The following is a 25368-nucleotide window of genomic DNA, read 5'->3' as shown; positions in this document are numbered from 1 at the left end:
GCTCTGCCTTATGGCAAGGTGAATCTTCTCAAGAAGATTTAAGATACATATGTTTTCCAATAATTATCCCTCTAGCCACCAGGCAGATCCAGCTTTCCAGAGTTCAGAGGATCTTCTCTCCCCAGGGTCCATCTGCTGCCATCACCACCGGCACACAGGAGGTGACCGTCCCCAGTTAAACAGAAAGCATTGCCAGCCTCTGAGTTGGAAAAGTATTCAAACCTTGGATTGCTGAGGGCAATGGGAAGGAGAGATGCCCCCAAAACCAAGGCTTCCCCAGCCAACCCTGTGGCCACCATGATCACTGATCACCCAAACTTTGCTTGAATTAAACAGGAGTCAAACAAACGTGAAAGCCCCTTTGCACTGGAGCCGACTGAGGTGCTGCAGGCATCAGCATTCCCATCACAAGGCATTTTTTTATCTTCTTCATCTGGTTGTCCTTCAGGAGGCACAGCGAGGGACGTCAAGGACTGAGAACAACAAAACAGCTTTTGACTGCGCTGGTAAACATGACTAACACGGCGAAACTGGCATCGACAGTTTAAAGCTTTAACCTGGTGATGCAAATGTGCAATCTCCTGGCTTAGCGGCAGGCCCATAATAAGGCAAAAATGAATATTACAGCGTTCTGGCTTTTAAGCATTTTCCCAAAGAAATCATGTTGGATGTTGTTTCTGAGAGCACAGCCAGGGAATATGACTGGAGATAGACACTTGGTTCAGATTTATATTAAGTTCCCAGCAAACCGGGGGAATATAAGCCAGTCTGACCTAATATTATGTTGATTCCAAAGTAATTACATTTGTTATTTGCAGGATCTGTAGTAAATCGAGTTGTGGCAGTTATGTGGATGCTTCACAGAAGCAATTTCAGAGATCATTAAATATATCTTACATTGGTTACACATTACATTAACCCCTCCAGCGCCTCAAGACATATGACATCCATTCACCGAATAGGCAATTTTTATGGGACTAGATGCCAAAGGCAATCCAATAGAGATAAATTCTGGAAATATATGCAATTACCTCCGAGAGAGGTCTGTTGTTCACTATAAAAACACGACGATTAAAAAGTTTGTACAAGGCTCATACAAACTCCAGATCAGCTACTCCACCAGCCTATCCTTCACCGCAGCCCGGGCTGCATCCCGCAGCGTCCACATGGCACACGCGTGTGCATCGCTGTCCTCCCGGGGGAATTACCCCTTGTCCCCAGCTAGCTGCCACTGCCCTGGGCCAGAACTGCATTTATCAAAACGGGACCAGTCCACATTTATCAGTAAGTCTCTCATCCACTGCAGTCTGCACACAGAAAGGTTAAAGTTTAAACCAAAATAGCTGTGACTCTTGAGATGCGACGTCTACATAGGCTGAGCAAAACATGGCTGGAAGCATTGGCTCACGAGGATTTTGAGATTCTGGTGGTTGTTTTTTTTTTTTTGTTGCAACCAAGGAGGGAGGAGAAGTGATGCTACAGAGATGTTTTTTAGGCAACAGCAAGACCAATTTCCCACCCACCCACTGGCAGCAGCTCCTGGCAGTCTCTGGGGGCAGGAGGAGAGGTGGGAGAAGGAGAGGGAGAAGGAAGGGCTGGTGGACAATAATGAGAGCATGAGGGTGAAGGCACCGAAGGGACAAGCGGAGGGAAAAGAAATGCCTTTTTCTTCCAGGGCAATGCCTGCTCCCAACACGCCGAAGCCCTGTGTCGCGTGATGGATGCAGGGAGGACCATCACCTGGCTGAAAGAAAGCTGCTGGAAAAGAATGAGCATTTATCATTACTACATTTATTTAATTCAAATGACAAATGGTGCGGACAAGCTGGGCAGGAGGAAGGACATGCTTGTGCTCATCAGCTCACCAAATGGCACGGGCTGTTTCTGGTTTGGTTTTCTGCCACAGCCACAAAGAAATTTTGGGGGATGCAAAACTCTCGTACGCTCTTTGGAAGACACCTGGTAGGTTATTTCTCACTTTGAGAGCTGTGTTTTGGTAGTCCATTCTGAATGCCATACTGCATTTGTCCCATTGCAACGCTGAGGTTTCCTTTTTGGAGGCAACAGAAGGCAGCGGTGAGAAAGCAGCAATGTTTATGGGGCAGAGAAGGCTCCTGCAAACCAGCGGTGTGATAGTCAGCAAACTTCCCCTTGTTGCCGGAAACACCCGTTCATGTTCCCCATCCTCCCTCTGAAGGTATCCTTGGTATTTTTAATGTTTACTAAAATACAGACAAGGAGAGGAAATGTATTACGTTAGGGTGGTGAGGCCCAGGAGAGGAACTGGTGGAGAACGAGGTGAGCAAGGGTTAGATACCATCACAGCTTTCTGTAATGTTATTTTTCACGCCTTCTTCTCACGCTTTTGGAGCATTGGCAAGGTGGTGAGTGAGAGGGATGGGGAGAGCCACCCGGGGCTCCCCATCCTCATCCCTTGCTGCAGGCTCCATCCCGCGTGAGCCTCAGCCCAGCAGTGTTAAGAGAGTGGGATTAATTGGGTCTGGACAGATGGCACCGATGGCAAAGACGGCAACCCCAGGCACTGTGCCAAATACGGGCCTGTGTGTGTCTTTGGGGAGACAAACCAGTGCAAACATGGCTTATTCCTGTGGTGCCGTCTCTTCCCTCTGGTGCGACAGCAAACGGTTCAGCCCTTTCGCTCGTTATCGAGCCCGCGAGCCATTTTTAGCAGCTGCACAATGAACAATTTCAGTGCCCGTTCCTGGCAATTTTGATAAGTGAGGGAGAGACAAAGTCGTTAACATTTGGGAGGGAGGATTTGATGCTGTTGGCTGCAAGCATGAAGGACCGCTGCTGCTGCAGGGGTGGTGAGGATGCCATCCTCACGGCCATGATGCGATTCCCCCCCTGGGCTTCAGGAAAAGTTCACGCTGAGTGCTGAAACAAAAGTTTGTGCCCAAGTTCACTCTCGGCATTAAAAATACGCTGGACTTTTTCATTGCTGGGGAATATCTTTGCCGTGGATATTCAAAGTCTCACTTCACGCACAAGTGTAAAGGATCGGGGCCTGAAACACCGTCAGGTGGGAAATAAGCTGTGCTGGAAGACCTGGAGGAAAGAGTCTCACAAGATTCTTTTTGTTTAGTCTGATCTAATTCAGCTCTCGTCTAATGCAATGTTTAATGTTATAACGTGGTTTTGGCTGATCCTGAAGATGGGCGCAGCCTTGCTAGACTGTCTACCTCAGGAGTTGTTTTTATTGTTGGGTGTCAGCTTTGCCCCCATTATCATCAATCATTGCAGCGAAAATGGGATGAGCAGGTTTTGTCTTCGGTCTAATAAATGTGCCCAGAGAGTCCCCACTGGCCGCTGGCAGGCTCCTGACTGGGGGACTGATGTCCCATGAACCTCCAGGGGATGGAGATGGCTCCACACATGGCCAAGCTGAAGTTATTGCAAGCCTTGGACCCCTCCACATGGAGTGGCTAAAACCAGATTGGCCACGTGAAGATAAAGCAGATCCAAGTTCTTCTTGTGCCAATGAACATCTCTCCAGTGGCTTCGTTCACGGGCTTGGAGCATCCCTGAGCACAGGTGATTCACTCATTCACCCATCACTCCCACCGTCTCTTTTCTCTCCCCCTTCACTCACCTGCTGCTTTCTCAAATTCAGCACGTTGGGTTTTCCCCTGGCATGAGCAAATGGACCACGTTCATCACACTGAGCACACCCCGCTGCTGTACCTGCCGTGGCCGCCTGCTTCTGTAGCCGTGCCTTTGATGAAACCCTCCCCGGTTATGACGTTCTCAAGCACTCATAGAAACTGCCACCAGATATGGCTGAGATCTCATCAGCCACGCAACCATCCCGGCATTTTTTTAATCCCTGCTCTTCATATCTCAGCATGGTTGCAAGGGGTTTCTTGGTGTAAAACCAAACAACTTTCTGCTGTTTTGCAGCATTTCTTTTCCAACAGGCTTTACCCGGCCTTGTTCTCCACGATCCCAATCCAGCACATGCATACACTTACGCTCTCTTCTCCTAACAACCTCATTTCACCTTTATTTTTGCCCCTCCTGCCCAAGCCTCCACACACATTGTGCCATGCATATCATACTTTTTATGACTGGGAAAAGTGGCAGTGATGGGCTGATGTTTCCAAGCCCAGGTGAGTGATGGGTGTTCAGCCCTTGAAACGTCCTCATTTATTCATCATGGTAGGGTTCAAAGAGAATCCTAAGGGACAAACTTTTTAGCAGGGCCTGTTGAGATAGGACAAGGGGGAATGGCTTTAAACTCTTTAAACTAAAAGAGGGTAGATTTAGACTAGATATAAGGAAGAAATGTTTTACACTGAGGGTGGTGACCCCCTGGCCCAGGTTGCCCTAGAGATGTGGTGGATGCCCCAGCCCTGGAAACATTCCTGGTCAGGTTGGACGGGGCTCTGAGCAATCTGATCCAGTTGAAGATGTCCCTGCTCATGGCAGGGGGTTGGACGAGATGGCCTTTAAATGTCCCTTCCAACCCAAACCATCCTATGAGTCTATGATAACCGTGGCTGGTGCATAAGCAATCTATAGTGTTTGGCCTATAAGCAACCTATAGCATCTGGGAGCGTGCACTGCACGCGTTGCACGGCTGCATTATTCATGCCTGTGTGTGGGTGTAACAGAGCAGGGCAGGAAAAAAATAATTAATCCCTATGGTTGTTATTTGCTGCAAGTGCGGCGGGGCAGGGCCCTCGTGCTGTAAATCCCCCTCCCTGCTGGCCACGGCGCGCAGTGTTTCACAGCCCCAAAGTAAACGCAGCTCATATCTGCTGCTGCCCAGAAATAAAGCATTGTTAGCGCCATGGGGACATTCCTCCTTTCTGTGCTCAGAGCTTTTCATGGCTTTAACGAGGCTTTTTTCTGTCTGTGAGCCGCACGGCTGTGCCAGGGCTGAGCATCGCTGCCGCCTTGTCCCCACGCCAGGCTGGGCGAGGGGTGCCCAATTCCCCACGTCACGTACCAGCAACGCCATCCGTCCTAGCAACACAAACATCCAGAAACCACAAATAACCAGAAATATCTTTCTTCCCCAGTGCGGAACCGCCAACTCTACTGGGAAGGGGAACCCCCACCCCGGGAGGCCCTAAATACTAGAGAAAAAGCGAAGAAAAGGAAATGGGGGAATAGGCAATGCACTTTATATGCCTTTGTTTGGCAAAATCTCACACCTCCAGCTATGAGGTATTTACCAGTCTTGGGGCTGTAGAGATGTTCCCCAAATCTGTCAACTTTCGCCCGGCCACAGCTTCGGGCGGCGGGGTTGGGTGGCAGGGTGCAGCTGGGGGCTGAACAAGCAGAAAGTATTTCAAGGTTCCCTTTCACCCTCTATGAACCACATCTGTTTTTTGTTTCCGCAGCTGACACGTCCTCTGAGATACATCCCTCTTCGCGGGATTAGTCACATTACAAGATTTAAAGGGGGGGAAAAAAAAAGAAAGCACCCTCATGCATGTAATTATCCTGTAGCTGAAAACAGTAGGTTGTGAGCAGAAAGGAGCTGGATGGTTGGGGCCTAAGCCAGATTTTAGAGATGCTCTGCCTGATAAAGACCAGCTATTAATTACTCACTGGGAGATGGGGACCTAAAGGGGAATATTACATTTGAGAGGAAGCAGATACTTAGTAAAACTGTTAAGTCTTTATTTGGGAGGCTCCTTTCCAAAGGAAGGAGAGCTAGAGGCTGCCGCTGCAGAGCTGCTGCCACGTCCATGCAGGACTGCGCTTCACGGGAGGAGGTCTGCATGTCTAGTCAGTGCCAATAGTTACTTTAGAGGTGCTAAACGTTGGTGCTTTCCTCTTTCTTCTCCTCAAAACCACGCTTTGAAAGCCCTCTCACGAAGTGCTGAACCATATAATTGTATGTGTATAATTTCTCACTGGTTTTCCACTGAGCTACCAAGAAATGTGTTGCATGGCAGGTGAGTGCAGCCAGGATTGGTTCCTTGGAGGATTGCAGGGCCACCCACGTTCCCAAGCGGGTCTGAGGCCCTGTCAGATGAGGCGCAGATGAAGAGATGAACACTACTGATGCCAGTGGCTTGCAAGCAAAGCTGGGGAGAGAAACGGGGCGAGCAGCCATGCTGGCAGCCGGGGAATGGGGGATTTGCTACCCGAGATCATGCACTTGGGCCACCATCCCATGGCCAAGAGGCCAGGCAAGGAGGGGCGAGCTGAACCCAGCCCTACCTTCATGGCAGGGGCTCTGCTTGACTTTGCTGGGGTGCTGGGGGTCTCCCTCCACACAGCTCTTGGGCTCTTTCTTTGCTTGGCTTTCTTTCTTTTTTTTTTTTTTTATTAACTCACCTTATGAGGAACATATTTCCAATAATGCCCTTGGAAGGAGCACTTGGTGATGGAGTGGTCTGGGTGTAATTTGCCTGCTGCTGAGTGTAGTGTTTCAATTCTATCTGAATTTGTGCCTATGATTTATGGGTTAATGTTTCCTATTGTAAATTATATTTAAAGAGAAAAATGAGGCTTATTTTTTTTCATTTTTACAAAAAATAATGTTTATGCTTTATGTGCCATCAGAAGAAATAAAATACTGCTATGTTTTCAGACCATGTTTTCAGCAGGTAAAATGCAATTATTCAGACCAGAGAGCTCTATTTGATATATGAATAGGGTAAAATGAAAAGGCATTCAAAGCCTGATCCAAAGCCTCTTTAAATCTTTGGGAGCCTTTTTTTTTCCATGAGATTATAGAGCCAACCCCCTGGCCATACAAATGGGAATGGGATACATGCCATTTCTATCTCGATGGGGTATTGCCGTAGCTCAGGATTGAATTTCACCCTCTGAAAACGCAGATATTGGACTTTCCAGGGCTGTCATTCAGTGCATCCACTGTTTTCTCTTTTGTGGGTAGCGGTAATGGATCTGTAATGCACTTTTCCCATCACATTAATTTGTGCGTGAGCCATTCTGGCATTCTGCTGTGGCTTGTAGAAATGCAAGCGCCCTCCCCGCCACATCCAACACCTTCCTGGGGAACGCGCCGGTGTCTCCGCTTCTGTCTCACCTGGCACGAACCTCGCCAGCCGAGCACGCGTTACTACAGCCGTCGCTTCGGATCATGTCATCTGCTGAGGGGAGCGCGATGCTTGTAAGAGTCACCGGGGAGGTTCGCTCTGCCCAGGGATGGCAGAGCCACGTCCTGGGAGGACCCGGAGCTCTTCCTCCTGGGACCAGACAGCTCCTCAGAGGATCTGGGCTCCCAAAGGTGTGCTCCAAACACATTGCAGTTGGTGACTCCTGGTCCAGCCACTGCTGACCACGAGAAGTTTCCTGGTCCATGAGACACCACATTCTCCTATTTACCACTTCCAAGTACATTCCTAAATCTATCAGTGCATGCCCTAAACGTCTTGTGCTTCGTTTGCTTTCTCAAGGTGATGAATTATCATCCTCAACGGGGGTGATTGCAACGTTCAGCAGCCTCTCCTGTTCATTTTGCATGTTCCCATGGGCGCATCTAACTTTGCACAGGTGTCTGGGGGTCCCCACTTGCCCTGGGGTATCTGCAGCCCTGTCTTCTGCCGAGCAACACCACGGGCTGCTGAAATGAAATATTCTGCAGAAAGCAAATTTGTAATGGATGGTAAATTAGGAGCGCAGGACGCAGAGGTCTTGGCTGAGCATCTCGCACTGGAAAGCAGAGCTCCAGCTCAGAGGTGCTGGGAGATGGCTGACCTGTGGGTTAACACCACTGCAAACAACTGCCCGTCTCGTATCTCACATCTCATATCTCACATTTCATATTTCATAGTCATTTGTTCGCGTCAGCAAGAAAGAAAATGGCTCAGTGTTTGTGAAACTATCAGGCAAGGAAAAAAGAAAAGAAAAATCCCACGTTGGTGTTGATCTGGAATGGTTTGCTTCACCTTAGCATGGTTTTAATCCTCTAAAACCTTTTCTGAATTTACACTGAAAACTGCATATAACTAAAATGCAAGCAACCTCCATCCCCTAAACCATCCTGGAACTAAACATTTTTCCGTTTGCAAAGAAATTGTTTCCTTGGTGAAACTATTCACTGAATCCAACAGGAATGGTTAATGGCCTCCATACAGTTAAGGGGTTGATGTATTTTCAAGGGAATTCACAGTAAAGCCGGTTTGAAAATTTCCATTGAAATTGTGGTTTTTTTTTCACGTTTCATTTTGCCTTCTCCACAGCTATTTGTTTCTGCAGGTTTTTTTCTTCTCCAAACTCCAGGCGGGTTTTGTACCTTCTTCTAAGTAACTTTTTCTGAGCGCAGCATCAGTGAGTGGGCACCAGGTACAGACTCCATGCAAAAGGGTGAAAAAACAGGTTTTGCAGGTTTTCTTCTCCCTAGTCTGGCTTCTTAAAGGGATTTTTAGCAAGCAGATATAAACTCCAAGTGATTCAATCTCTATGTCGAATAGAAGTACTTGCAGAGCCTTAACTTTAAATATTTCCTATTTGTTTCTGTCACATAATTTTAAGATCATTATAGCCCGGAGAAGCCCATGACCTCATTCAGTCAGAGCAGAGCGGAGCCGCACAGGAACCGGTCCCGCTGCGGCCTCAGCACAAAATCCCACAAGCATGAAAGTGGGGAGTTTGGGCAAAAAGCCTTGTTTTAAATAATACGTGTCATGAAGTTCTCAAGTTAGTTTATATAGACAACACAACAGAAAGAAACCAGCAGGGAAACTCCCAGGGTCGGGGTGGGGGGGTGTGCTGTGGGGAAAGGGGGGCTTTGCTGCAGAGATCTCCATCATTGCCGCCCTGCATCATCCTACAAATTTGTGAATAACTTGAATTTGTAGACAGAGAAAAGGAATATCTAATCGAGGTAACCTCCATCTTTCCCACGGTGCACAGACAGTGCCTCTTAACAAAAATACTGCCTTGTGGTCTATAATTTACCCTTCCTCCACAATATCCAGGGTCCCATGTAAGTCACACGTTATGGAAAAGCTAAAAGGAAAAAAATCCTCAGAAACGGGACCAGAATCAGCATCATCTGACCATTGCACTTTCCCACAGCACAGGTTAGCGTGCGCGCATTAAACTTTGCCTTTTATTCCTACCAATGTAGTATCTCTACTACTTACAAATTTATTATACTGCTTTTCCAGAGCGCTGGGTTACATTTGCAGGGCACGAGGCTTTTTCCCCATGACACGTGCGTGCAGAGGCTCTGTGAGGAAGGGCTGAAATCTGGCATTTATTTATTTCAAGGTCTTGCTCTTTTGCTTTTTATCCAGGGAGACAAAGCTGCCTTCGCCAAACGCCCATCCACGCAGAAACCGATGGTAGCAGGCGAGACACTTGTTCTAATTAATATTTTATGGGCTTATAGACTTTTTTTCCTCAGCAGCTGGTCTTAAATAAAGACCAATTTGCAAAAGTGTTAATTAACTCTAATTACAAAGCGCATTGTCGCTTCTCTGAGGATTTCCGTCTGGAGAATGACATGTAACCGTTCAGCCCCTCGTCCCCATCAGGCTGCAGCGATACTTCAAGGCAGCTTTTTCTAAGGACTCCATGCACGTTTCCAAATCAGAACAACCAAATTCCACGTTGGATAATCAGAGGGTACCAAATGGCCATGCTAACAGAGGATGCCAGTTCCTTCGTCCATATGCATAAATCTTTAAAACCAGAGCTTTTCCTGCGCATCCTCCACTGATGAGCGCTAGAGAGAGCGTGCTCTCTACTGCGACCTGGATCAAAGACTTCACAGCTCCCCGGTGAGCTGCAGGAGTGATGCTGGTCTGCATCCAAGGTGCTCCAGCAGCAAAAATGGGCACATGGTCATAACTCCGTGGAGTGGCATCTAATCCCCTGTTGTGGTTTAACCCCAGCTGGCAACTAGGACCACACAGCCGCCGCGCTCAGTTCTCCTAGTTGGGATGGGGAGGAGAATCCGAAGAGTAAAAGTCAGGAAAAACTCATGGGTTGACATGAGGGCAGTTTAATAGAGCAAAAGCTGCGCACACGAGCAAAGCAAACCAAGGAATTCATGCCCTGCTCCCCACGGGCAGGCGGGTGTTCAGCCATCTCCATGGACACAGGGCTCCAGCACGCGTAACGCTGACTTGGGAAGACAAACACCATCACTCTGAACGTCCCCCCCTTCCTTCTTCTTCCCCCAGGTTTAAACACCGAGCGCGATGCCATATGGTATGGAACATCCCTTTGGTCAGTTGGGGTCGGCTGTCCTGGCCGTGTCTCCTCCCAACTCCTTGTGCCCCCCAGCCTGCTCGCTGGTGGGGTGGGGTGAGGAGCAGAAAAGACCTTGAGAGCTTAGCTTCAACCAAAGCCATCAGTGTGCTATCAACACCACTCTCATCCCAAACCCAAAATATAGCCCCACGCCAGCTCCCTGCAAGGAAGTCGACCGCATCCCGGCTGAAACCATGACACTCCCAAACGAAGGCAATACCACTGCACAGAGCAGCATTAACTAAACCTACTGCAGCACCCGTCGTAATCGATGACTTGGACTCCAACGTGTGTTATGTTTTGACAATGTATTTACGTGAGATTTCTAATTAGCTTTCCGTGACTCCTTTCGCTGCGTTTACATGCACAGATTTTCGAGTGTTTTACCCCAGGCAGAGCTGGAGCGCGGTGCGTGCGCGCGTGCTGAAATACAGCCCCGGAGGAGCATCACATCGTTAATGAGGAGGAAATCAATTAGGAGTTTTGACACCCGGCGATGTGCTCAGGCAATTAGCCCTGTCTCTAGCTATAAGGCTGTGGCTTTAATGTGACAACGCCAGCGACTGTGTCACTTACAGCCCTCCCAGTGGCTTGCAGTGCTGCCACTCTTGCTGATGACAGCTATTGCCTTCCTCCTGCTGGAAAGCAGCCGTATGTGGGATATCCTCTACCAACGGCTTTAATCGGCAGCAATCAGGCCTACGTACATGGTGTGGGTGGCCAGGGGGGCTTAATTTTCAAATGGTGGTGTCTTACTTCTTCAGGCTCCTGATAAGGATGGAAGAACGCTCCCAAAGCTGTGGCTTCACTGCCTCCACTTGCAGAGCTGCAGGGGGATGGTTTTTACATGACCCATCCCGTGCAGAAACCAACCAACCCTTTGATGTCTATGATTTGTGTTATCAATTATTTTGGAAACATTCTTTTTCTTCTTCTTCTTCTTTTCTTCTTCTTCTTCTTCTTCTTCTTCTTCTTCTCCTCCTCCTCCTCCTCCTCCTCATTATTATTATTATTATTATTGTGATTTGCAGCCGATTTTATACAAAGGAGCTGGGAGAAAAGTCAAATTGCAGCCACAACGCAATAACGTATTCACTATAAATCTAAATGGTCAGACTTTGCTTCGCCAGCACAAGTTCTTCTCTTGGCTCCACAGGGCAGTGGTGTTCTGGAAAGAAATAAAAGGACGTGGACATCCCTTTGGGAAGCACAGTCTATGCAAAATTAAATCAAATTTTAAAGAGGATGGAGGAGAGGTTTTAGCGTGTTGAAGTATGGTTTGTCTTAAATAAATTTTTCAATAGATATATATATATCTGCAATACTGCTAAACAGCCAGTTCAACCGCCTTCACAGAAACCCCCTGGAAAAAAAAAAAGGCCTTTTTCAATGTTAACTTCTTCAAACAAAACATTAGCACATTAATAAGCACCAGTCGTGGAGGTTTCCTATTGAGCAGCATCCTGCAATAGGGGCTGCATTATCCCAGCTGGGGCCGGCGCCGGCTTGCCCCCAAATCCGGGCGCGGGGCTGTGCCGAGGCAGGTGGGGACGGCTTCCATTCATGCGGTGGGTGGCACAGCAATTAATTAGATGATTTGCCAAAAGAAGCCCTCTTTTGTACATATGCACACGCTGCTTTTCAACTTTCAAAGGGCAATTCATGAACTGGTAAAGGCCTGGCAAATTAATAATAATGAGCTAATTTCCATGCCATCTGCTAATCGCTCTCCTCTACAGGGCTTGGCTCCCGAAACAGGAGTTTTTCCCACTCTCCTTCTGTCTACCAACAGGAAATAATGACATCCAACTAAACTCTTTTGGAAGCGATTCACTTGGTATTTTTTACCGCTCCACCGGCGCTGAGTCGTTGCACAGCCTCCGGCTCTCCTTTCAGTTCCTCGAAGGGAAAAATCTCTCCAGGAAAAAAAGAGGTGGTTTTTGTGGTGTTGGGCTGATCCCTCTGCTTTCCTCCCTCCTTAAGACCACATTTTTCTTTATAGGGGTTGATTTTTGTCCCCATATGACTTGGGCTCAGCAGACTGGGGCGGCAGCATGCCCTAAGGAGATGGGTGTGCGGTGGGCTGGGGGTAGCGGCCAAGCCGAAAAGAAGAGCGCTGTGTTTATGGGGTGTACAGACATCAGCCGTAAGTGCCAGCCGCTGCTTGCAAGAGGAGCTGACTACTTCCCAGTCCCTGGAAAGGTCAAAGCCATCGGGATGCAGTGTGCGGCCATGCCGGTGCAGTTACCCATAGCATCAAGCAGCGCTCCATCCTTGACCAACACCATCTGCGACAATAACCTCAACTGGGGGGTTTCTGCCACAGGGGTCCACCCCAAAGTCCCCCTTTGCATGGGGCTACCTGCAAGGCGATGTTCTACACTGGAGAAACCTCACCAAGAGGCTTTATTTGATTTCTGAATCCCCAAAGTCACTCTCAGACATCTCACGTGTGGATGAATAAGCTGTTTCAAACGTACGTAGTGAGACCTGATGGAGCAAGAAGGTTTTGTAGGCCTCAATGGTCTTTCTGCTCAGTGATGTGCCGAGGCCACAGCCATGGGCTTGCCCCAGGGCAGAGGTGGCCACCACAAAGCCCCCTTCGCGGATGCTCACGAGTGGGTCCTGCAGAGACCACCTCATCCCTGTGCCGCCTGCCATTCCTCCTTCAGGCCACCGAAGCTTCAGTTTCTTCTCCATATGGGGTATTTAAGAACAGATAGATCTCAACACCCTCAATTTAAAAAAGGTCAACAATCTCATGAATATGGGATTGTGGCCCAAAAAAACCCACTCTTGGGTCATGTCCTAAGCCAAAGAGGTCTCTGGGGGAAAGGAGTCGGTTGCAGTTCTGTTGCTTTCAGCATCTCTGTTGTCACTGGATGGGCCAGAAGTGGCAGCGATCAGGGTCACCAGCCCTGCTTGGGCTCTTTATGCCATCTGGCTATGTGCCACTATAGCTTTATACACAGATACAGATATATAGATATATGAATATATTGTTACATTGATATATAGTTATATACGTATTTAGGTATTACTATTTTTTTGTTGCTGTTGTTGCAGCATTTATTATTACATGTGAAATTATGCCCGGACACCCCAATGCATTTTGGTGTGCTCAAGAGCATTGTCACCATTTGCTGAGGCTCTGAAAGCGTCTCCCTTTCCCACACAATACAATGGCATCAGATCTGAGTTCAGAGAAGTGTGTGTCCCCCTCACCGGGGCTTAAAAGCCAAGTTTTGGGGCTTGAGCGTGATCTTTCATTATCAGAGCCCAAGAGTGGATGGCAAGTGACATTGGCATTGATCAGAAGGTGTCCATCCCAGCAGATACCCCCAGCAGAGGCAGAGCTTGCTCCGTGCATTAGGACAAACCAGGCGACACCTGTGTAACAGGGAGAAATGCATAAATACACTTTAGCGCTTTCATTGAGTGCAGCACAGTGAGACAAAATTCAAGTATCTGTCTGTATTGTTCCCTGAATTACCAGGGTTTTTCTTTTTCTCATTACCTTCCCCTTGCAGCTGCTGGTTAATGGAAAGCAGCGATATGATTTTCCCTCCTCCCTGACTTATTACGTGTGTGTGTTTGTAGGCTCAGGATATTACACTGGGGATCTATGGATTGGTTTATTCAGTTTATACGGAATTTGGGAGAGCAGGAAACACATTTAACTCTAATCATCTTGGGAATAGGTCACATAACCCGGAGAGTCATGAACCTTTCATAACAAATATATGTGGCCAGGTGTGAGAGAAAATGAAGTCCATATGTTTAACATGAATTGGGCAAGTAGAAATTTCCTAGAAGCCGTAAATAGGATGTATGTCTACTTTTGCCTGATCATGTGAAATTATGGGTAAGCCAAAACGGATTCTTTTCTACAAATTACATCCATGGTTTTATACGATGATTTTTGATTATCTTTTCCAAATGACTCTCAGTCACCCAGGCTCTCATGAAGACAAACCTGGGGTTTGAATTACTCTCAGCGGGAACTGCGGTGCCTTTCCTGAGAGCAGAGTTTGGGCCGTGGTCTTTATTATCTGACGACTGTCATCATGCAAATGGCTACAAGTGGAAATGAAAAAGTACTTGAGGCTCTTTCAGGGTATTTCAGCACATAGGAGAAGATCTGGCAGTGCAAAGGAGCCAAACCAAGAGCAGCGGGAAACAGCGTTTGGTGCATTGCAGCCATGCAGCTCGGCCGTAGGGGCCATATCCATGAAAATGGAGGCATTTCAATAGCTCTGATCCATGCTCGTAAGCCCAAGTCTTTACACCAAATATCAGATGCGGCTCCAGACTGAGACGGGAGCACGTCCTGCATTGGACATGGGGCAAGACCCTGCCAGCCAGGTTCAGTGTGTGGGCATGGACCACAGCCAAATCTCACGGTACAGCTCCAAGCAAAGCCCAGACCTTAAATATATGGCAAAGGTGGTTTTCTTCATGTAAAGGAATGTCATTAAATGCCCTTTTAGCATCTGTGTGCATTAAGTCCATGTGTGCTACGGGAGCTACTGGTGGCTGAGCCGCTTCCCACTGCTCCCAGGAGAGGCTTCCTGGGCATGGGACATCCCACGCAGAGGGGACACAATCATAGAATCGTAGAAAGGTTTGGGTTGGAAGGGACCATCTTAAAGACCATCCAGCTCCACCCCCCTGCCCTGGGCAGGGATACCTCCCACCAGCCCAGGTTGCTCCAAGCCCCGTCCAACCTGGCCTTGAACACCTCCAGGGATGGGGCAGCCACAGCTTCACACAGGCCAACCTCTCAAGCCTGTTCAGGTCCCCCTGGATGACATCCCTTCCTTCCAGCATATTGACTGCACCACACACCTTGGCGTTGTTGGCAAACTTGCTGAGGGTGCACTCAATCCCACTGTCCATGTTGTTGACAAAGATGTTAAACAGCACCAGTCCCAGTACCAACCCCTGAGGAATGCCACTCTGTCACTGGTCGTCACTTGGACATTGGGCTGTTGACTGCAACTCTTGTTGTTGAGTGCGGCCATCCAGCCAATTCCTTATCCACCAAGTCACCACCTGTCAAATCCATGTCTCTCCAATTTAGAGACAAGGACAGTGTCAAATGTTTCGCACAAGTCCAGGTAGATGATATCAGTTGCTCTTCCCTTATCCACCGACGTTGTAATGCCATCGTAGAAGGCCACCAAATTGGTCAGGACAAGCCACCAGGATGACCTCTCCTTGGTATGGGGTCAGAGGTGTGAGCATGACTCGGGGTGGCACCGGTGACCTGTGTGCCTGGCATTGCCCACAGCCCTCCCAGGAGCCGCCCGAGCCGTGGGGATGGCACAGGGGCCACCCGCCTCTCCTTTTTTTGTAGCATCTGGCATTGAACACTGCTGGAGGCCCTGATGGCACTTTGCTCTGATGCCATGTGGCAACTCGTGTTTGGGTGCAAACCCTCCGGACTGGGGTGCCCGGTGCTCAGTCACAGCTGGGAAGCAGCCACTAAAGTCAAAATTGCCATGTTTAAAACCAAACCAGGACTGGCTGCAAGCTGGTGATGGCTGATGGCCGTGTGTGGGGCACTGAGATGTCCCTGGGGGGACTCAGCTGGGCATGTCAGCCTCTCAGTGAGACAAAGGTGAAAAACAGTGGTTGTCTCAGCTTTGAATACCTCCAAAAATAAATGGTGGTGGGGCAGCAGCACCCCCTGTTCAGCGGATGCTGCCGCTCTGGAGGACTGAACACACAGAAGGGGTGAACGTGTGGCTATAGAAATGCCCACTGTGAACAAACTACGGCACTGCTGGATTAATTTAATCTCTTAAGGTATAAACTTTTTACTTTAGCTTTTTACTGAATTAGAGTCCCTGAAAAGTCCCAAATGAAGAAAACAAGTTTGTAAATAACCATCTCCCAGGCTGACAGCAGGTCTGGACCATGCTACAGTGGGTCTCCAGCATGATGCTGGTGTTTGTCTGAGCCGCTCTGCAAAGCCCGGAGAAGAGAGATGTGCCTAACAATGTATTTACCTGCTTTTTTTCTGGGTTAGCTCTTGCAAGTGGCTATTCAGGACTTCTATTTAAGTCTGCCTCACATGTAATTTCAATGCAGATATAGATGTTTAATCGCACAGCTGTGGCGCTGCTTCCTTCATCTGCAGTTAGTTAGGGCTGAGAGCCGCACCGTGCGATAGCATCGTTTGCGCTGACCTCTTTCCATATGCACGAGCAATAAAGGCTGGGACATTTCCTTTGGGAAAGAAGGAACAATGCCAGAAGAAAAAAATAAACGTGAAGTATAAAGTGGTTGCAGGAAAAGGTTATTAACTCGCAATTGCCCCGCAGGCACATGTCCGTGCGGAGGAAGTCTGTGATCCCTGGGGACTCTGCTCGAGCAGCCCAGCCTGATGCTGGGGGGAAATGGGGATGCTGGGGGCAATGGGGACTGGTGGTGTACCCTCCTCCCCACTTTACGCCACTTGGTGCCATTTGACCCCCATGCACATGGGACACATAACTGTACAATGGACCAGAACATTACCTGAGACACATAATGGTCCAACATAAAAGGAAGAAAAAGGTGGAGAGTAATGGATCATGGCAACTCCTTAGCGTACCTGGCTCCCATGACTCCTGTTCTTTGGGAATGATAACAATAATCGACCACTCCTGACAATGTATGGATTGTGGCCCAAAGAGGGGGGTGATACCAGAACCCCAAGGCTGGACGTGGCCTTGGGCAACCTGGTCTAGTGGGAGGTGTCCCTGCCCATGGCAGGGGGGTTGGAACTCGACGATCTTCGAGGTCCTTTCCAACCTAAACCATTCTACGATTCTATGATTCTAAGATCTAGCAAGCTCTGGGCTTGTGCAACTGGTGCAAAGTACCAGAATATTCCACTATCCGCGTTGAGCCGGAGTGGAAAAGTACCTGACCAAGGTCAATTATCTTGGACCCTATAAGTAGTTATTCGGTCACCCAGCCCCATGCTGCTACCACCAAAAATAATACAAAAACCTCTACAAAGCACTGGAGGAAACCAGGAGGGTGCTGGAGCACCCATCAGTGTCTTTCATTTGGCACACTGGTTGTAATCTGCCTCTTAAACTAAATAATGTGCTATTTTTTTTTTATATTATTAGCATTCATTACTTTTGATTTTCCTGGTTCTGAGGACAAGCCACCCTTCCAAGAGTGAAACTGGAGAGTTGGGCCATGAAACACTGGCAACCAGCGGCAAGTCCAGCAAATGCTTCATGTGCCCAGGGAGGTGCCCACAGAAGGAATTTATCACACGCTCCCTCTAAAAATGCATTTTACTGTGCAATGGGTTGTAAAAGTTCACACCTTTGAAGGATGATGTCATATATAAATATGGAGATAAACCATGTTTGGGGACATGTCCCCTTCCTCAGCCCTTATGCTGCAAATTATACAGTAGGGCATGTATCACTATAGTACCAACGCATTAAAGTAACACCAGCCGCACTATGGAGGTTGAATTACTCCCAGCTTGACACTACATAAATGTACAGAAAAGGGCAGAAATAACCTCAAGAAGTTTATCTTCTCTAAGAAATGAGTAACGTGCGCGGAGCCTGGACAAGCCGCAGGTAGAGACCGGGGCACTGAAGCCCTGCTTTTATCGCCCCCTCCCCCAAAATACACTATTTTATACGTATTAAAAGGGGAAAAGATGGTTCTACTTGTCAAAGTAACCCATATTATACGAAAATATTTGCATTGTTCCTGAAAAATGTGCTGTTTACATTGGGCTGCATCCGTAGCTCAGGTTTTGGAAGCGCCTTTGTCAGAGAGGGTTTTGTTCTCAGCTTTGCAAACAATTTGCCAAGTCTGAGTTGCTGAAGCTGCAGACAACGGTCGTCGTGGACATTTTATTTTCACAGGCGGGATCTCCGAGCAGATAAGAAAATAACTTTGAGGGGAAAACACGAAGAGTGAGACCAGGGAAAGGCACACTGCCGTCGCCCGGGCTCTTTCCTGGCGCCGTCGGGCTTTCACTGGTCTCTCTGCCACGAGCCATCCCAGGCGGATGCAAAAGGGAAATAAACAGATGGAAGAGTTTTCCATAAAAATGCAAATAGGTTGTAAAAATGTCTGCAAAAAATCTAAATACTCGGTGAGAATGTGCCAGTTTGGATGAATATTTTGACAAGGAAAAGCAAAAGAAAGAAGAAGTTAAATGATGTCAGAACAAATTGTTTGGGTTTCCCTGATAAAATACTGCTGCAAGAGCTATAGTTTATTTAATTAAGGCGTATGCACAGTACTTAACAATATAAGAGTCTATACCAAAGCAAATTCAGGAGCCAAACTGAAATGGGCTTCAACGCTGAAAAAATAACATAATTCACTGTCATAAAATGATTTTCCCTGCGTTTTTTTTGGGGGGCGATGGGAGGATTGATTTTCCCAGGAAAACCCAACCATGCGGCTCTGGAGTGTGGTTCCCCAGAGAGGGGGTTATCCCTCTGGATATTTAGGAGTGGACGCGGCTCTGTCAGGTCGTGTGTGGTCAGAAATTCCTCCTAGGTTTTGTCTGAAGAGGAAAACCAAACCATCTAACTTTCCGGCTTGCTTTTGCCACAATGTTTTTCAAGCAATTGTAATTTTTCTGGGGTTTTTCCCTTCCCAAACCCAGAGCTATATGTGTCGGTGGTGGGAAGGCTGTGTGGGTTGGATGTGGCGATGGTCTAGAGCTCCCAGTAAGAGATATGCAGCACCCAGAAGGGATAAATGAGCCTCTTAGAGCGTCATCATTGCTCTGTTCTTCTGTTGAAAAGATGCTGTCTGTCCTCTGTGTGCTATTTGCTTGCTTTTGTCAGCTTTTTATTTAGCATGAGCCTAACGCGTGTAGAAGCCCTCCGTGGAGGTATGGGGGAGCTGAGGAAGGGAGCGCATCATCCTTGCTGCCCCCAGAGCCGCAGAGCTCAGCAAGGAGGCTGCGCTGGGGCCACCGCAAGGTGTACTGGGGAGATCTACTGGGAACGCTTTTTGTGATGCTTCATATCTGTCGTTTATGGGACCATCCTTACACCCTTGATGGCCTCTTGCTGGAGGTGCTGCTGTAAGGTCCCTTGGCTGGTCTTGGGCGGCTGTCTGTACCCTGAGCCACACAGGCATCAGGAATTTCCCCCAACATCTGCACTTGTCCATCCAGTTTCATCCAAACATGGGGTCAAACCGAGCATCTGCAGCCCCTTGCTGAGCCCAGGGCTCGGGACCATTAGTAATGGCCCTCCGGTGTCATGTTTAATTAGCTACTAATGCACTCTTAATAGCTGATCATGACAAATATAGCAGAAAACCCATGTCCTCTTCTCTGTGCCATGGGCAATATTTTAAGTTCAAAACTGTCCTGTAGAAAAATTCCCATTTTTTCTTCAGTTGTGACTTCTCCAGTGGCATCTTAAAATGCAGAAATAATTTCCTCACCGATGGGGGGCATCCCCGGTGCCGGAGCTGCCACCTCAGTGAAGCTGTGGCAACCCGAGCTTTCTTGGAAGTTGTTGCATATCCTGCTCATTTATAATATTTTTTTTTAAATGGTTTTCAACCTGCGTTACCCTTAGATTTGCATTAAATTCTGTGTTGGAGAAAAAGCGATCTTTTCCCGAGGTAGGAGATGCTCCTGGTCCTTAGGACTTCCACCCAGCAACCTGTGTCTCTGGGTGATGGTGACAATGGGGACAACATCCCATGGTCCTCGCTGTTCACCCTACCGGAGAAAAGCCCTGGACACCCCCAATTCCCCACTGCGCTGGCTGGAGGGTGGGATTTTTGTTTGCCTATATGGGCTGTGGTCTCACATTTTTATGCCACTCTGTATCGAACACCCCAATTTCTCAAGGAAAGGGAAATCTGTGAGATGCCACGTGCTGTATTTCATATACCCCGTGCATGAATGCAGCCTGATTTTCTGCTGCAAGGCTAAACAGTACTGCAAAATAATATTGGAGCTGCTGGAAAGGCTTAGGAAAAAGCACATGAAATGGGACCCGTCACCCACCCAGACCCACTGAGAACATTCCTACTCCCCCGCGCCAACCTCGTCAGCATCAGCCCACTTTTAGTGCCCCTTAAATATTTTATTTAAATTTCAGTGCGGCTTTTCACGTGCTCCAGCCGTAACAGCCAGGTGAAAGCCCCGGGTTTAAGATACACTCGCGTGTCGTTAACAGCGGGCTCCTGCCAGCCTTCCAGACGGGGCTCTCTCATAACACAAACCTTTTTTATATAGCTCAGACCTCATTAAAGTTCTTTTACGGTCTCTAAAACAATCCCTTCCATAATCTTATGTGTGGTTTATTTAATATCTCTCTTTCCCTCTTGAGAAATTTTGAGGAAAAAAAGGGGTTTTGAAGCCTCCCGTTGGTGATGGCACCGGGCCTTGCTGGGGAAAGCCACAGGGACTTCGGTGCATAGGGGAATTTCACGTTTTTCAAAACCAGCTGCTGGTGATGGGATAGCAAAGGAAAGCCCGGCACTGTCTCCATGGGCAAAGCTGCTCTGCTCCTATTCAAGGAGTAAAACTGTAAATACATAGTAGGGAATGAATAAGTGTCTTAACATTGATGTTTTGGCTGCTCCTGGAGGGAGCTGTTTCGAGACCTGGAGAAAGATTGCCTGCCTTGCTGGGAGACCCTGGCCAAACTGGGATGTGACCAGATCTGCTGGGTTTTGGGAATGGAGACTGCCCCTGCGAGGTGGTGCAGATGGCTGCAGGCTCCCCTACAGCGCCCGGGGAGCAGAACTGCTGGAGGATGGGATGGGTTCCCATGCCCTGAACAGGACTTAGGCCAGATGCTCAGCTCAGGTCAGGGGAACTGCAGAAAATGCATTAAGATATTTTGACTACAAAAATGGCATTTTCTTGCTCAGTGTATTTGGGAACACAACGGCTAGCCCCTGTATTTCCTAAGTTGGTGATGCTGAAAAACTGCTGCTGCTGTGAGCATCTTCCTTCCAGCCCAGTACTGGAGAGAGTTCCTTCTGCCTGGCACTGCTCACCTCTGAAAACCCACCCCCAAATCTGTATGGGCCTAAGGCTGCCAAAATAGTGGTGTTCCTCTGCGAGAAGGAGCCGTGCCACTTTGGGGAGGGAAGGCGTGAAGCAGCTTGGCTGGTGGGAATCTGTCCGTCTGAGCCAAATGGAGAGAAACTGCATTTTTACACAGGCGCTGGGCAAAAATAGACTCCCCCGATCCAACGTGTTTGACAAGAGTCTGCCATAATGAGTGTTTTCCGTCGTTAAGTCACATCACAGCCTCCTTATAGAGGGGAACACAAATCCACTTACTGCGGACAAGTGCACTTCCAACCCCACATTTTGGAGCGCGTTTAATCAAATTACAAGTTACAGCGAGCTGTGACGGATGGCAGTACGGTATTTAAGAGGTGTATTGCTGACAAGGCAAAGATTTTTTTGTGCTAGCAGTGGTTTCAAGTTGATTATTATGAATGGCTGCCTAGAGCAAATGTAATTTGTAAAGCTATGAGAACTTGAAAAATCCACCAGCAGTAGCTTGCTTTGCTCGTTAGAAAAATCTCCAGGGTTTCCGTAGCAGGTAGAGAGAAAGCCAACGTGCTCGGTGCCAATTAAGGATTCAAGCGCCTTGTGATGCACAGTGAAAAGCTGTGATTCAGTGGTGTATGCCCTTACCCCGTGCACGCACCCGTTACCCAGGAATTTGCCCCGTGCAGCATCCCTATGCCTTGAGATGGGGTGCAACCCTATGCCCACCTGCAGATGCTTATAGACAGCGATACAAGTCCTTTGCTTAGTCGCAGTGGCATCATGGTCCTGGTGGTGGGGAAGGTGACGGTGGTTGGAGCAGTGGGTTTTGGAGGGGAGGAGTTGGGATGTGGGACAAAGCCTTCCCAGAGCACCGCTGGGCATCCAGGGCCACCCCAAGGGGCTGCAGGGATGCTGGGTACCAACCCCCATCCTCCAGTGGGTATGACTGATATTTTTCCTATCAAAGAAATTAATAATAATTCCCTAATAAAATCACCTTGGGTGCAAGATGTTCCGCTGAAAAAAAAAAACCAAACACAAAACCAACACAAAACCAAAACCCACTCATTCCTGGGGAACAGTCAAAACAATTATTAGCACAAATTTCCAACTCATTATCTCCCAAGGTGACATGTCATGTCAGGCACAGTCATGTCACAACACGCCGTACCCAGATGCAGTTAATGCAAGGTGGCAGCCCCTGCCCCAGGCGGGGGGAGCTGGGGACAAACGGGGACCTTGGCCGCTGCCGAGCCTTCGAGTGGGGTGGTTCTGCCCGTGGTGCTTGTAGAGAAGGGCTGGAAATAAAAACGGCCCAGCCATACCCCCTGGACACAGCAGCTTTATTGGTACGTGTGTGATTTTGAGCCTCTGCACAGCTGTAGCTAAGATTTGAGACGTGTGTGTGTGTGCATGCATAAACACAAATAATAAAAAAAAAAAGATAGATAGATAAATAAATAAAATTAGAAACCGCAGCCAATTGCATTTTAACGCCCAATTTTGCCTGCTTTGGGCTGAGAGGAGCGCGGGAGCTCGTGTGTCCCCTGCGCCAGCTCCAAAATGTGCATTTCTCCCTCCTTTCCCGCAGGCTTGGGGAGTGAGGGACCCCCCGGCTCCCCCCGGTCCGCACCGGCTGTGCAGCGCGGAATGGGGCGCACGGCTCCCGCAGCCGCCCAGGCTTTAGCAGGGATGAGGCGGGCATCACGCGAGGGATGGCGGTGTGACCTACAACCCAAAAGCCGGCCCCGCAGCCTCGGAGCTGCCGGCCGTAATTTAGAAAGAAGGAAATTAACTGACAGGAGGTTTAAGAAAAAAATGGGGAAAGTGTCTCGGAGACAAAACACGGCGGCAGAATATTGGGAAAAATCAAATCCCCACTCTGCGCGTGAAGTTACAGTGAAAACGATGCCAAGAGATCTGAATCTGACGGCGGTCTCCTGGCACTGGGATTCTTATTCAGAGCATGAACAACGAATTTGCATCCTAGGAAACAAACGCACTCCACATGCCCCGATACAAATAAATGTGAGACATTCCTTTATTCCACAGCCAGGAATCTTAATCTTGCTGATAAACAAACCAAAGAAAAAAATGTCTCTGAATGCATGTTTTTCTGTAGTGCTATATTTTCTTCAGTTAAAGACCCGAATACCGAATAGAAAACAAAGTAAGCTTTGTGCAAGAAGAGATTTGCTCCATCACGATGGTGAAGGCAGGTCCCCTCAGAGCCCTCCCTGCTGGGGCAGCTTCACTTTTCAGTAGGAGATGATTTCTTCCTTCCAGCTTTGGGTTTTCCTTGGACACACTCTGCTGCAGAAGCAGCCGATGGGGACGGGGAGGTGGGATGTCCCAGGGGATGAAGGTCCCTTGCAGGTACCTGCACAGCATCACTCAAACACTGTCCCTGACATCAAGTAAAGCACCAAAACCAGTGAGTAGATATCTTCGAGACGTCATATATATAAAATTATTCAGGCTTGCCCAACTGAGGTTTGGAGTTATCGCTGCATCCTGGGCTGAAGCAGCGTTTGCAATAGCTACGTGTTAAAATAGGCTCAGGATGCAACGGGAGGATTTTTGTGTTGGAGAGGAGCCGCATCCCAGGGATGTATCCCCCCAGCTATCATGAAGATTTTATTCCCCTTCTCTTTGCAGGCGACTTGTGCTTCTCCTTAAGATTGTCCCCATCTCCCCAAAGGAACTTCTTCCTTTTTTTTTTAAATTTTTTTTTTAAATTTTTTTTTTAATTTTCAATTCCTCCAAACGAAGCTATTTCAGACTACGTTTGGTAGACACTAGCCTGTTCTAATTGTTATTTTGCTCACGTCATTTTGGGCAGAATACCACCCACCTGGTTGCCTGGCTCAGAGGAGCACATTTAGACTTCTGCAGAGCTATTATTTGTAATTACAGGGTCAGAAGTTCGTCTTCCTCTAATCGCTCCTCCCTTTGAAATTCCAGCTGAAATTTCTGATTTCTTGACCTGGCGAAAGGAAGGCGCTCACCTAATTACAATCCCATTTAATTTTCCAGAGCTCCTTTGGCCCTCGTTAGCTGCAACGATCATTTCCAAAGTCCTTCAGTAACTTCTCTCTTCCAGAGAGAAGGCTAAAATCAAGCGAGATCAGAGCCTGCCGCTCCGGCTCGGGGGAACCGAGTAGTTTTTCTTTCCCACTGCCATGAAAAGGAAAGACTAAACCCCTTTCTAACGGAATAAACTTGAATACTCTCAAAAAAAAAAAAAAAAAGCCTCCGTTAAGGGTAACAGATTGCTTACAAGCTCCTGCGCAAAGCCTGCTTGGATCGCAGCAGAGGCAGAAATTCCTGGACTGTGGCTCAAGCTTTAATCAGGCAAAAATGCCGCTGAACTCACTGGGAATTCTGCTTGAGCAGAAACCTGCTGGGTCTCAGCTTTGGCCCACGAATGGGGAATGAAGGCAAAGCAGCACTTTCTGGTGGATGCACAGCCCTCCTCCTCTCTCGTTTGCTCCTGGAAGGAGCATCACGCTGCTCTCCCGCATCCCTCCAAGTGCCGCGGTGTGTAATCACTCGCATTAAGATACTCCACGCCAAATTATTTCCTTAATAATAATAACGTGCTCTGTTCTGCTGGTGCTCCCCGTTCAGCTGGAGCAGGGGGTCGGATCCTTTCCCCTGCACATCCCTGGATCAGCCTCCCAGTCCGAGGAATGGGATTTTCTGCTGCATCTGCATCTGCCATCAGGTTGGACGGGGCTCTGGGCGACCTGATATGGTTGAAGATGTCCTTGTTCATTGCAGGGGGGTTGGACTAGATGACCTTTAAAGGTCCCTTCCAACCCAGAGAGTTCTATGATTCTATGATCTCACCTTTGGACTAACACGGCGATGCTCGTTGTCCGTGTGTCCCCCCACCATCCCTGGGGGAGGACAGACCCACCAGGCTGGGCCAAGGTCATCTGAGCATGGGCAAATCCAAACCTCTCCATCACGCTGCAGGACAGGCAGTAATGCAGATAAAATAGAAATGCGTCCTGTTTGGACAGGTGCAATAAATTACTCTCGCAGCTGGGGAAGCTCAGGACAGGGCTTTTTCAGGCGAGACCATCCATCAGCGCCGGGAGCACAACGCCGTGGGGTCGGGAGAGGCAGGG

The sequence above is a fragment of the Charadrius vociferus genome, unplaced genomic scaffold (assembly GCF_000708025.1).
Source record: "Charadrius vociferus isolate BGI_N301 unplaced genomic scaffold, ASM70802v2 scaffold434, whole genome shotgun sequence".
NCBI lineage: Eukaryota > Metazoa > Chordata > Aves > Charadriiformes > Charadriidae > Charadrius > Charadrius vociferus.
The sequence above is the reverse complement of the archived record's forward strand: the minus strand, read 5'-3'. Positions refer to the sequence as shown.